The following is a 13,302-nucleotide window of genomic DNA, read 5'->3' as shown; positions in this document are numbered from 1 at the left end:
CCACCCACAAAACTCAGAGGAATCCACATGAAAATGCAGAACTGAAGAAGCCTTTTGGATTAAAGGTGAAACATCTTCATCAACCGAAAATAGTCCGCTTGCCTCCATTTGACTTTTAGGGACTTTTTAAAGTAAGTGCTGATGTTGTCCACTCTGAAGTCAAAGGCTGGGATGAGGCTGGCTGGACCGCAAGTGCAAACAAGCCCAAGCGAGCCTTTTTGCTTCTTTACTTCCTGTTGGTGTGAGCCAAGTTCAACCCCATGGACGTTGACGAAACGCCTACTTAACTTGCGCGAAAGAAGCAGCCAACATACGCACTACAAAAGCAAACGAAAATCGGTATCAGAGATGTTGATAAAATACAAAACAGGGTTGTACTGCATCCTAGACATATTCCATTTATTTAACTAGTATGCCATTCACTTGTGTACCGTATTTTCCAGACTATAAATCAACCTTTTTTTTTCATAGTTTGGCTCTGTCTGCAACTTATACTCAGGTGTGACTTACTGTATATACTCAATCTCACTTCCAGAGTTGGCTGACTTGTTCTGAAGTGACACTAACGTTATAGACTTTAATGGATTTAGAGTGATTTGGAGTGAGAGTCCAGAGTTTGGTAAATATTTTATGTTGTGTTGGTTAGGCTTTAGTTATCTGAAAAACTGTCAAATGCATGGCAAAAGTCAAATGTCTACACACACCTACAGTGATCCCTCGCTACTTCGCGCTTGCAACTACTTTTTTAATAAAAAAATAAAAAAAAATACAGATGAGCTTTCCCGAGCCAATCGCTTAGTCTCACTCTCGCTCCCTCTCCCTGCTCTTTGTTCCCCAGGCAGGCAGTGCACGCGCACTGAAGTTGCTTATTAAAGTTAATGATGTTGACAGCTTTAAAAGAGCCAATGCGTCAATCATCGCTTAACTTCTTAAACAGTTGCTGTGGCAACTCATTGTGAATTGAAATCAATCAATGAAGTGTTGCAAGTGCTGCCTTGGCTCTGCGTGCGCATTGCGCGGGCGGATGGATAAGGAAGCGCGCGCTGGAATGAAGTTGTGTGTGTGGCGACGTTCGAAGCAGCCGGACGTGTTGTGTTTGCGGCAATAAACGCCACACATTAAAAGAGATCCTAAGCAGTTTGTAGTTTCCACCTGCCACTCCAAGAGTCACAGCCAAGGGAGGTAACAGAAGCATTTAATGAAGCAAAGCATTTTTCTACTACAGTATAGTACTTTATTCTTGTTTGAAAATAATTTGGTGGGACAGTAACATGTTTAAAACTTATCATTTATATATACGGTACTGTGCAAAAGTTTTAGGCAGGACACCTGCCTAAAACTTTTGCACACTACTGTATATATATATTTTTAATTATTAAATTTATTAGGATAATGGAAGCTTCCACTTGGGGAAAATATATACATACAGTATATCCTGTATATATATATATATAAATATCTGTATATATATAATTATTATTATTATTTTTTTAAAATTACACTTATGGGAAAACAAGTGAAAAAACATGTATTGTGTGTATCTCTTTCCACTGCTAAATCTGAATAAATACATTGAACACACACACAATTTTTTTTTTTTGGAGTGTGTGTGGGGGGGCGCTACTTCGCAGTTTTTCACTTATCGCACCGGGGTCTGGTCCCCATTAACCACGAGAAACGAGGGATCACTGTATTTAGGTTAATATTCTCTGTTTTATTGTCTTGACTATCTTTGTCCCTGATATGATATCCCCTCCCAAAACATGACTTATACTTCAGTTTAATGTTTTTTTACCCTCTTCATTTTGCTTTTTTTGACTAAAGGCTGAACTTTGTTTCCGGTTCAGTACAATAACACCGCCATTTTCAAACATTCGCAAACGTCTTCTATGTCGACTATGCCTCAACATTTGTAGTAACAACATTTATTGTCCAATATTGATTAGCCGCAGTTGCAAATACACACGTTCCATCTCCATTGCCATTGCTGTCTACGACCGGAAGAAAACTACAGGAATTCAACAAGAGTCCCCCAAAACCGGACAAAGACAAAGCCACCCGCTTCAAGTGGATTGGTGGTGAATTACAGAGAAACGCGTTTCCTTGAATCAGAACTTCGAATGCTCAAAGATGACGTAGGGTTTACGCCGCCACTCTGCTGTCACCACAACGCAGAGGCATAATTCAGTCCTGATACTCAGATGCGACTTATCATCTAAAAAAATAATATTTCACATTCCTGTTCAGTTATTACAAGCAACACTGCTGTTTACGGCACGTGAAAGTATGAATCGGTTCAAAACGTTTTTTTCTAGTGCTGTCAAATTTATAGTGTTAAGGGGCGGTAATTATTATTTTCTTAATTAATCACGTTGAAATATTTATGACGCAGTTAACGCATGCACGGAATGACCCGTTCATGCGTTGCGTCAAACAGTTTATAATTACGCCATTTTAGCACATTGAGAGCGAAAAGGCAGAGAAATGCGAGTGGACACAGGCGTTCATGGGACCGCGCCTTTTATTTGCTTAAGCTTTTAGCAACTCTTTCACAACAAATACCAGTATTGTGACGAACGACATGGGGAAGAATGACAGGAGACGATCTTTTTCTTAACACGCTTAACTGAATACAACGCAGATCATACTGTATACCATTTGCAGCCACCACTGACAGCCACGGTTGCCCAACTTCCCATCATGCATTTGGTCGGAACAGTTAAGTCGCTACAGTATCATTTAGTGAAAGCACAACAAAAACAATATTCCTATCTCTCACAGGAGACGATCTTTTTCTTAACACGCTTAATGGAACACAACGCAGAACATACTGTATACCATTTGCAGCCACCACTGACAGTCATGGTTGCCCAACTTCCCATCATGCATTTGGGCGGAACAGTTAAGTCGCCACAGTATTATTTCATGAAAGCACAACAAAAATAATATTCCTATCTCTCAAAAAAAAAAAAAAAGTTCACAAAAAGAAAAGCGCTCAATGCAAAGAGAACTGCCATTCCCAATCAAAATAGCTATGCAAAATACACGCAAAACTTACTCAGACTTTGCCTTGGCTAGATCTCTAATTAATTTAAAACTCCCCATTGACACCTTGTGGTGTATTTCAATCACTACCTTACGTAGTTAAAGACACTAAAATTACTGTAACTTGTACTCAAATTTATCTTTTAGGAAACACAAGTCTTTCCATCCGTGGATCCCTTTAACATAAAGAATGTTAATAATGTTAATGCCCAAATCTTGTGGATTTATTGTTATAATAAACAAATACAGTACTCATGTACAGTATGCTGAATGTTTATGTCCGTCTTGTGTCTTATCTTTCCATTCCAACAATAATTTACAGAAAAACATGGCATATTTTAGAGATGGTTTGAATTGCGATTAAATACGATTAATTAATTTTTAAGCTGTGATTACCTCGATTAACAATTTTAATCGTTTGACAGCGCGTTTGAGTTTTTTCTTTAAGTCTCTTAAACATAGCAGATTTTCACCTATCACGCATAAGCCTGTGACATACGGTATTTATACCTGATGCCATGACATTTTGAATCTATAAAAATGTCCAGTAAGTGCACATCAACACACTCAAATGTAGTCATCCAGAGGGGTTGTTTGAAGAAAAACTAGCGCACAGCTGCGCCTTCAAAGCGCCGCCATATTCCACGTCCCTTAAGCCCAGGCTGTCTGATTCTTCCCAGTAGCCTCATTAGATGCTGACACTGGCTTCCGATGGCGGAAGATTTGCACAAGTGGACTCACGCAGGGCTCAAACACTCACACACATGCAGCCAGATGATATTTCGGGGACATGCGAACCAATTCATGTTTGACGCACATCCCCGCGTGGCGCCGCCAGTCAATGCGGAGATGGACGCCAATCAAACAGTCGGCAGGAAGGAACGCCACGTGGGCCAAATGACTGCTTCTCCTCATCAAATAATAACAACGATAACAATGATGATGATGATGGTGTGTGTGTGAGTAATTACGAGTGTGACATCAGTTAACACAAGCAGAAGGTGGGGAAGCTTCTAGCAGGGGGTACGTAAACAAAAACAGCTGTAGGAGAACAAAATGGTTAGTGCGAGAGTTAGATGGCGTTAATTTAAAAAGTAAAAGATCATATTGCAGTGCAATTGAAGAATATAGATGTCCAATCCATTTGAAATGGGCAAGGCCGGCAGTGAACATAATGTGATTCATTATATTGTGTGCGCTTACATTTCTGCAATGTTGACAAATTTGGCTATAACTTGAAAATGCTTCTCATTTTCTTCAGAAGTTTGGCACACTCGGTCGAGTTTTTAAGTAATTGACAGCTGAATCCTAATTGGTAATTACCGGTTGCCACAGCAATGGGAAATAACATTTTTCAATTCTAATTAGGTAATGAAAAATTTTGATTTTGTTGTTGTTGCTGTATCTGCCTACCAAATATGAACAAAAGTGTCATAGTTGACAGGAGAAGTAAGCATTTTAGTGGTAAACAGATACGGCACTAAAATGACATCATCAATACCTGGGTAATAAGGAATAACGTGAATAACGTGCCGATGTGGCGCGATATGTACTCTTCCAGATGCCCTTCCTAAGATGGCCGGCAGCTACGCACGTTGCCCTTAAAAACAGGAGCGCATGTGCTTCCGTGTTTATCACTAGTACACGCCCAGTTCATTTTACAGTATCGGCCAGTGTTGTTTTTGTCAATGATGATGATAACGAAAATATTTCATCAACAGACACTTTTCTTCATGACGATGACGAGACGATAACGAGATAAAAACGTGTTTCGAGGGACTAAAATATAAAAAAACAAACGCCAGTATTCATCTGACCAGACGAGAATGATGTTCACAATGTGTGAAATTTTATGTGTAGTTAGCCTGCATTTTAGCGGTGTCTGGTTGTGTCACTTATTTGACGTGCAGCGCCCGTCCCGCCACACTCACAAATGTCCTTTCCGGTCTCCAGGCTTGCACACACTAACACACGGTAAGATTTGTTTTCTTATCTTGGCCAGAGAGAATATGCAATGTTGCTTCAGCCTATAAAGGTCTGTGCTGAGTGATCATCACACACTGAATATAACTCGTAGCATTGGCATAGCATTCGTCTTAAGGCCGAGTTATGCTTCCGCGTCAGACCTGTGGCGTCAAGTAAGACCCAATTTACGACCCTCCGCCGTAGCCTCTCTGGCTCCTTCCTTTTTTTCTGACTTTGCGTCGCGTCAACGCGTGTGACGTGTAGGAAATGGACTATGATTGGTCCGCTCAGACTGTTGTTTCCGGTTCAGCGCGAAATCACCGGCATTGTCAAACATTATTTTTCTACACGCAAAAATGGACCAAGCCGACGAGAGTATCAACGAAGAGCAAGTACGACAACCTCTACAATGTCTCGTCAAGACATTATGAAGATTGCCAAATGGCAAGCAATTCGTGGGAAGAGACTGCTAAAAATACGGGTAAGTACCAGCTTTTTATCATTTTATGTTGTATTTTTGGTTGGTGCAGTTCATCATTTAATGTTAATGTTAATTTAATGTTGTTTAATGCTGTGAGTATGTGACTTATTTACGTGTCACACTTCAGGTATATGAAGAATAAAGCACAGGTTTGGTGTCAAAAGAGTTGTTTTGATGTTTATTTTTCAACAACAGACAGTTCACACACGATACATCATCACTGATTGAGAGTGCCCTGGTGCTTTTATGATAACGTTAACATCAAGGCTTCCAACGCAGTTTGGGAAGGTCCATAGAAACCAGAAATCTGCTATGGCTTCCCACTGGTTGGTTGTAGGACACGGCAAACAAATCGGGCTGGAGGGCTTTGCAGACCTCGGACAAAACGCTGGAGACAGTGCTCGACGCAGTGCTCGATGGGAGTTTGAAGTTGCCACTACAGCTAGCTGGTTTCCACCCGAGGCTAGAACTCTCTATGTGGCATCAAAAGTTGGACAGACCGCCTCGAAACCGTCCTCTGCGTCGCCTGTGCCTCAACATATGTATGATCAACATTCATTTAATGTTGATGAGCTGAAGATCCACATTCAAGCGTTCCATCTTGCATTGTTTATTTTTTTCTCCGTTAAACTAGACACAGGAAGCCAACAAGCATGCCCCAAAACCGTACAAACATAATGCCACAACCCTCTAGTGGATTGGCGGTGAATTACAGAGCAACACGTCACCTGGCCGGAGAACCATCGAATGTCGAATGACGCCGTAGTCGCTGCGCCATCATCGCAACGCGGGAGCATAACTCAGGCTTTAGCATTAGGCTAGCGCTAACAGTGAGCGTCCTCTTAAACTCTCGGACAACTTTTTTTCATGACGTGCCACGTGTGGGTGGGTAGATAATTGAAAATAATGTACTGTTTTCCTGCTGAGTGTGTTTTATCAGGAAGTTGTCACTGTCCTTGTAGATGCTACATTATATGTGCTCGTCTGTCAATGTTCATTTGAAATAGTTGGAAGCTTTTATTTATTGCCAGAGTAAAACTTGAATTTAAATACGAAAACAGCCATCGTAGCAGTGTTTGGTTGTGTCACTCGTGACAAGCTACACCCCCCCTCTTCCTGACTCATCAGTGTGATCATCACACATAAAATGTAACTCATAGCGTTAGCATAGTGTTCGTGTTAGCATTAGGCTAATGCTAATGGTGAGCGTCTTCTTAAATTTCCGGCCAATTTTTTTTCTTACCTACAGTTCGTGGCGTTCCGGGTGAGTATAATTCAATGAAAATAATGTACTGTTTTCCTGCTGAGTGTGTAAAAGGTTGGTGTTGTCCTTGTAGATGCTATACAAATGTGCTCGTCTGTCAATGTTCATTTGCAATAGTTGCAAACCTTTATTTTCCGAGTCAATTTTTAAATTTTTCAGACGAAAACATTTTTAGTAAACGTCGACTAAAACTAGACAGAATTAGTCTTGGGTTTTCTTAAACAAAATCTAGACGAAGACACACATTTTGAGATGAGTAAAATATGACTAAGACTAATAAGTATTATTTTCCAAAAGACTAAGACTAAAACAACACTAGTAGATATTACACCAGGTATTGGACTCGGTATCGGGAGCAAAAATATTGTATTGATGCAACACTAGTAACCACACACAATATAAAACATTACATTATTTAATCTACAGGGATTGGACAAAATAATGGAAACACCTTAAAAATCAACAAAAACTAATTTAATATGGTGTAGGTCAGGCTTTTGCGGCATTACAGCCTTAATTCTCCGAGAGATTTATTCACACAACTTGTGAATGGTTTCCAAATCAGTTTTAACTCATTGTTCAGTTAGAATACCCTCTAACTCTTTTAGAGATGATGGCGGTGGAAATCGATGTCCTAACTGAATCTCTAGAACGAACCATAAATGCTCAATAATGTTGAGGTCTGGGGATTGTGCCGGCCATACAAGATGCTCAACTTCATTAGAATGTTCCTCATGCAGTTCTTTAACAATATATGTTCAATTAATATTATGCCAAAATGTTTTATTTGGCATTATTTTGTCCAACCCCTGCACAATACTATTGTGTTGCTGGAATTTCTAGCCACATGCTATGTTGTTGTCATAAATTGTCATTTAAAAAGATATAAAAATTGCGATTATGTTTAATTTTCAATTCTTTTGGTGTAGTGCCCATAAAGTAAGAAGAACAAGATAAATAGCCAAGCGTTAGATATAACGAGTCTGTAAAAAGAACAAGAGCGACACTGAGAATTTGATGGTGTTAGTAATTAAGGGAATGAGCGATAAGATAGCGAGTTGAACGTGTATGTATGTAATTAGAAAATGATGAAGACTGTAAACAAGGCACACAAGAAGGAGTTAGTGAGTAAGCGGAACTTTATGGAATCACTAATTGAGAGGAACAAGATGGAGTTAGTCAGGAAAACAAGGAGAAAAACACAACATGCCGGTATGCAAAAACGATGGGATATAGTTAGTAATTAAAGAGAGCAAGATTGAGACAGTCAATAAGTAAGACAAACAAGAAGCAGTTAGTAAGTAAGGAGAATGAGACAGACTTAGAAAGTGCATATGAGTGTGCCAAACGGGTCGCTGGTAGAAGGCAGGTCCCATCGGGGTCTGCTGTGAGTGACTGTGGCGTAAAGACAACTTGGCTTGGCCTCTCTTGCCCTCCATGTTATTTATATTCATGCCGGATATTTTCAGACCGTATTTATATTTATGCTGGATATTTCCCAGCATCCTTTCGCACTGCGGAGGCAGCGGCGACGGCTGAGTGATGGCCTTCCGCAGCAGCCCGCCGGCTCTTTTAATCAAGCTTTTGAACATTATTTGATGTGCGAGCGCTGCAAATGCTCAACAGGCAGTGGAATGGAGCCATGAAGGTAGATGAATTGTCGTTAAGTAGGCAGGATATTTTGTTTGTTTCAGTCAGGGAACCATTCACTTTTGTTCCACAGTAATAGTCACTTCATTTGGCAGAGCAAGTGAGATCCAATACAACAATTTCCTTTAAACTAATCACACAAGAGGGTCAGAGGTCATCATTTGAACACTGCATTTTGCACTGCACACATATAGTGGCATGAAAAATTATCTGAACGTTTTGGAATTTCTCACATTTCTACATAAAATCACCATCAAATATGATCTGATCTTTGTCAAAATCATACAGATGAAAAAACAGCGTCTGCTTTAAATAAACATTTATAGGTTTTCCTATTTTAATGAGGATAACATGCAAACAATGACAGAAGGGGGGAAATAAGTAAGTGAACCCTCTGCCTAAGAAGACTTAAAGAGCAATTGAAACCATTTTTTACCAAACAAGTTAAGTCAGGTGTGTGCCTAATCATTGATGAATGGTTTAAAGCTGCCCTGCCTGAAATAAAACACACTTTCTTGATGAGAAGCATTGTCTGTTGTGCATCATAGCTCGGTCAAAACAGCTGTCTGAAGACCTGCGATCAAGGATTGTTGATTTTTATAAAGCTGGGAAAGGATACAAAACCATCTCGAAAAGTCTGGATGTTTATCAATCGACAGTCAGAGAAGTTGTCTACAAATGGGGAGAGTTTCACTGTTGCTTCTCTTCCAAGACGTTGCCCTTCACCAAAGATGACGGCAAGAGTTCAGCGCAGAGTATTCAGAGAGGTAAAAAAGAACCTTAGAATGTCTGATAAAGACTTGCAGAAATCACTGACACAGTATTATCTCTGTGCACACACCAACTATATGTAAAACTATGGCCAAGAATGGTGTTCATGGGAGGACTCCACGGAGGAAGCCACTGCTGTCTAAAAAAACACTGTTGCTCGTTTAATGTTCGCAAAAAGGCACTTGGACACTCCACAGACGTTTTGGCAAAAAATTTTGTGGACTGATGAAACCAAAGTTTGAATTGATTGGGAGTAACACACAACGTCATGTGTGGAGGAAAAATGGAACAGCTTACCAACATCAAAACCTGATCCCCACCGTGAAGCATGGTGGAGCGAGCATCATGATTTGGGGCAGTTTTGCTGCTTCGGGGCCTGGACAACTTGCAATCATTAAAGGAAGAATGAATTAAAAAAAATATCAGGATGCTTTGTAGGAAAACCTGAGGCCTTCTGTCAGACAGTTGAAGCTATAAAGGGGATGGATGCTGTCACAAGACAATGATATAAGACAGAAGTAAATATAAAAAGTTCAGAATGGTTTCAGAAGAACAAAATACATGTTCTGGAGTGGCCAAGTCACAGTCCAGACTTGAACCCCATCGAGATGCTGTGGCATGACATAAAGACAGCGATTCATGCCAGACATCCCAGGAATCTGACTGAACTAGAGCGCTTTTGTAGACAAGAATGGGCCAAGATTGGTCCTGATCGATGTGCCAAGCTAATCTGCTGCTGCAGGAAGTGTCTGGTTGAAGTTATTGCTGCTAAAGGGGGGCCACAAAATATTAAATGTGATGGTTCACTTACTTATTTTCCCCCGTTCTGTCATTGCTTGCATGCTATCCTCATTAAAATATGAAAACCTATAAATGTTTGGGTGGTTTTAGTTAAAGCAGACTGTTTTTTCATCTGTGTAATTTTGACAAAGATCAGGTCACATTTGATGGTAATTTTATGCAGAAATATGAGAAATTCCAAAAGTTTCAGATACCTTTTCATACCACGGTATATTTCAGCATTCTTTCATATCTTCCAGTATGTCTAAAACCAAATCTACTGCCAGCCCAGGTATATACAATGTGTACAATATTCGAAGAGCATGTATTGTAGTAGTTCGTAAAAGGAGAAAACTTCTATTAAAAACAAACACTCATTAACACAATCAGTTAATAATGTTCTTATAGAGGAGTATGTGAGTTATTAAAAAAAGAGTAATTTACACACGTTCCCTGAATAAATACACTAAATATATTGAACAAACAAACAAACCACTCAAGATGAGTCCACAGTGATTTCATTTTAATGGTGTTCAGTTTAAGAAATTAAATTCAGTAATTGTTATTTGTTTGCTTGGTGTGCCCATCCTCCCACGTTGAAAATCAAACGTGATTAAAATATTATTACAGTTTTACAGTGACAGAGCCCTTCTGCGAATAACAAAAATCTGCAAATTAACTCATCGCCTGCCATTGTCGGCGCTAGACATCAATTCTATTTGAAGTGGGAGGGGAATGAACATTCGTTCATTCGCTGCCACCCTCTCAATTCAAATGGATTGGACGTCTACGAGTGACAAACTCATTTGAATTCACAGCAGAATAATTTTGTTTTGCGGCAAAGCACTGCTTGAATCTCCCCTCAACATATAGTTCTTTGTTAAAAAAATACTTTTGGACAATTGAAGCTCCTCAACTTACTTCAAGATAGTTCCTCTGCACCAAGATACCACAGGATGGCAACAAAACGGAATGGAGCTCCTCAGCTCACCCCAACGTAGTTTATCAGAACATGCATACATAAAAATAAAATGGCATTACACCACATTACAGCCAAATTCTGGAATAAATTGGCTAATACAAAGAAGTTCAAAGCAGGGAAGTAGGCCATATTTTATTCAATGGCAGTAGGCTGCCTGCTTAAAAATCAACGCGGGATAAACGTGACGCCCGGAGGCAGGCAGGGGGGATTCTATCACTCTGCGTATTAACGTCATGTACACGGCGCAGATTACGGCGTCCGCAACAGCAGTCAGGATAAGCTCCGGCGCAAGATTTAGCATGCAGTGAGGAAGCGCCGCCGAAAGAGAAAGAAAATACAATTCACGGCACGTTTGCTTGTGGCGCACACACAAACACATCAAGATGCGATGCAAGTTTCACACTATGTGCAGAGTCATAAGTTTCGAGCAAGTCCAAGTTAATGGGGGGGTCTCACATTAGCCTATTACTTAAATTGATGCATGTCCAAAATAAAGTTTAGTTCACCAACTATTGCTGAACTAAATTGAAAACAATAAAATACCGTAATTTTCGGAATATAAGCTACTTTTTTCCCCTCATTTTGAATCCTGCGGTTTATAGCTTATTTGTTGATTTACTTGGGTTAATAGGTGACACTTTATTTGACAGCGGCGTCATAAGACTGTCATAAGACTAGAGGTGGGAATTTTTGGGCACCTAACGATTCGATTACGATTCAGAGGCTACGATTCGATTATAACTCGATTATTGATGACAACCCCCCTCCCCGCTACAAGCTGCTTTTAATGTTTTGTACATTAGTTACAAAAACTGTAAAAAAAAAATTAAAAAAATTAAAAAATAAAATAAAAGCCTCACAGGCTTAAATAAACGACTATTTCAGTATCAAGTTAACAGTTAAAAACAATAAATAATATACTCAAATCCCCATTCTGTATCAGCAGCTTTGAACTACATTCAATTGATTTAATGTTGTGAATCAACCGTTAAAGTTGTTAAAATTGCTGCCGTTATTCTATAATTTCCCTTTTGTCTACTTGACATGTGAAAGTAGACAAAGTTTCTACTGCTTTAAGATGGCGGCTGTTTACTAACGCCCGCATCTAGCTTTCTGTAGATTGCATCTAGTCCTATATAAATATGATATCTACCGTGCCAGTATGTGGACGTACTTTGTAGCAGCTGTCGGCAGCAGTCAGGTATGTTGTTGTTTTTTTATCTCGCGGCATGAGTTGAGCTCGAGCGGTGAGTTGAGCATTGGCATTACCCGAGAGGCCGGGTAATGACAGGCATGATGTTTAACTACTCTCGCGCCGTTCCTCATTGCGTCCCGAAGACCGCTGAGTGTGTTTTACTTCCGCTTTACTTGACATATTTCAATAATCGGAATTTGGATGTTTGTGAATCGTTCTCGAATCTTCCACGGCCGAATCATCGCGAATAATCTAAGAATCGGAAATTTCGCACACCTCTACATAAGACCGTCATAATTATGATGAATTATGATTATAATTATAATAATAAGAATTATGTGTATTTCATGTTTCATGAGGTATTTTATGCTCCTCAGTTAAATGGACCGCTTGGATGTGCGTGGAAGTGATCGATTTATTTATTCAATTTTTTGAATTCCGCGCCATGAAACTGAGTGACTTACTTGAGTGACGAAGAATGCGAATGTGACGTCAGCGGGCTAATCATCTTCAGTACGCAGCTACAAATACAGTATGCAGAATGACTGCGGATTCAGCTGATTTTACGGATTATTTCGTTTATTTTTCGTATCATGCCAGCCCAATGTGCTGCAGGCTTTTGTTGCTCCCTCTCTGCCTGCCCGCCGGAGCTGCAGCAGAGCGACAAACTGTAACTTCCTCGCCGCCGGGGGCTGGCCGATCGGTGAAGACAATCAAACTCACCGCCATGTGTGACATGAGTCTGGGATGTTTTGTGTGATTTTTTTGTTTTCAAAAGGCGAAAGAATAAGACTTGGAAAAGCTGTTCGGTTCGGGTTAGCATGTCGGCTAGCAGTCACGCCTCCTGTTTTGTTTACGCTCTTTCCTCCTTCTCCATATCCAGGGCAGGGCAATGACAAAAGACGGACTAACTCCGATGGCATTAAATACCGTTCGGGAGACGAAGGAGTCGGCAGTTTTGACCTTTACGCAGTAATTTTTCCTTGTCGTACTGAAAAAAATGCATTTTGAAATTTCATATTCCATTTAGAACAAGACTGTCATGTGTCATGGCCATACCATTTATTTAGCAATTGGGGATACATACTTAGATAAAAAGAATATCCTGTAAAAATATTTGAGTAGAAAGACTGAAACAATCATGACACTTTGCTGCTCTCTGTTGTATT

The 13,302-nt window shown here is 40.0% G+C and overlaps 1 protein-coding gene across 2 annotated transcripts in view; it reads right to left on the bottom strand.

Moving 5' to 3' along the window:
* Window positions 1-13,302, bottom strand: part of pvrl2l (PVR cell adhesion molecule related 2 like) — a 487,014-nt gene that overhangs the window by 132,053 nt on the left and 341,659 nt on the right. The window lies entirely within an intron of this gene.

This window comes from Corythoichthys intestinalis, chromosome 22 (assembly GCF_030265065.1).
Source record: "Corythoichthys intestinalis isolate RoL2023-P3 chromosome 22, ASM3026506v1, whole genome shotgun sequence".
Lineage (NCBI taxonomy): Eukaryota > Metazoa > Chordata > Actinopteri > Syngnathiformes > Syngnathidae > Corythoichthys > Corythoichthys intestinalis.
The sequence above is the reverse complement of the archived record's forward strand: the minus strand, read 5'-3'. Positions and strand labels throughout refer to the sequence as shown.